The sequence below is a fragment of the Phaethon aethereus genome (assembly GCF_964289735.1).
Source record: "Phaethon aethereus genome assembly, chromosome: 5".
NCBI lineage: Eukaryota > Metazoa > Chordata > Aves > Phaethontiformes > Phaethontidae > Phaethon > Phaethon aethereus.
The window spans coordinates 11,045,937-11,047,289 of NC_138579.1; positions in this window are offsets into that span (position 1 = coordinate 11,045,937).

Consider the following 1,353-nt stretch of genomic DNA (forward strand, 5'->3'; position numbering starts at 1 on the left):
GCACGCAGTGCTGAGGCACGCGTGTGACGGGGGCACCTCAGACGGACGTTGGGCTAACGTCACCCGCACGCGGGCTTCTCTGAGGCAGTCGGGCCTGTGGCACAGAAAGACAGACAGACGTTGGGCTGGGTCACGCGGGGCTGTGTCGCTGCAAGGCACGCTCACGCACGGGTCTGAGATGTGTGGCTGTGTCACTGACGCAGGTCTGAGGCGTGTGGCTGTGATGGAGACACACAACACATGGGTTCGGAGCGTGTGGTGGTCATGGCGTCTGAGGCCCGTGGGGCTGCATCACGGGCTATGGGCACGTGCCGTCCCAAGGTGCATGACTGTTGCTGTGAGACACATGAGCAGTGCTGAGGTGTGTATGACAGTGACACAACAAGACAGACGCACGCGCCGGTCTTAGGCACAGGGGCTGCATTGCTGTGAGACAGACGCACAGTCCTGAGGCGCGTGAGCCTGTGTTGCTGCCAGACGGACAGACACTGGCCTGAGGAACGTGGGCGTGTGTCACTGCAAGACAGATGTTGCTCTGAGGCATTTGGGACTGTCACTGTCAGACACCGAGAGAATTGCACACGCAGAGTAGCGTGACACGTGCACACGTGCGCTCCAGAGTGCCCTGTGGTATGTAACAGTCGGAGGACAGGCACACAAGCTACTCCAGCACACATGGGTCATGAGACACAAACATCCACCCGCTGGCCTGAGAGACACGGGCAGGCGCACTCGGAGCTTGACAGAACGCACTAGCCTAAAATACATATGGCTGTTGTTACTGACCTGGCACATGCCATGAAGACAGGCACATACATGCCCTGTCCTGGTGGCCTGAGACACCTGAGACCATTTTGGTGAGGCACACGCGCACACCCACACACACACTGACCTGAAAAAAACACAGGACTGTCGCTGTGAGACAAATAAGTGAAGCGTGTGGAGCTGTGTCACGGGGACAGATTACACACCCGCTTCCCTGGTGTGACAGGCGAGCAGGCAGTGCCTGGCACCCACCACCCCGTCCCCATGCACAAGCCATAAGCGAAGCGGGACTTTTTCTGTAACACGCGTCCTCTAGTTCCAGGCATGTGGCACTGCGTCCTTAAAAAAAGCAGCTTGAAAAGTATAACCTTACAGATGAGTCTCAGGCATGGTCAACTGTGTTAGTACGAGGCGTGTATATGCACATACACGCCTGCACACACGTGCATGCGCAGAAGCAGAACACCAGCAGAACATACCAGGTTGCAGCTTCAGGCAGGAGGAACTGCACCAGCCACTGCTTGCACGCGCCTCCCGGCAAATACATGCAATTCCTATTGAGAGAGCAAGCGACAGAAATTCCACATT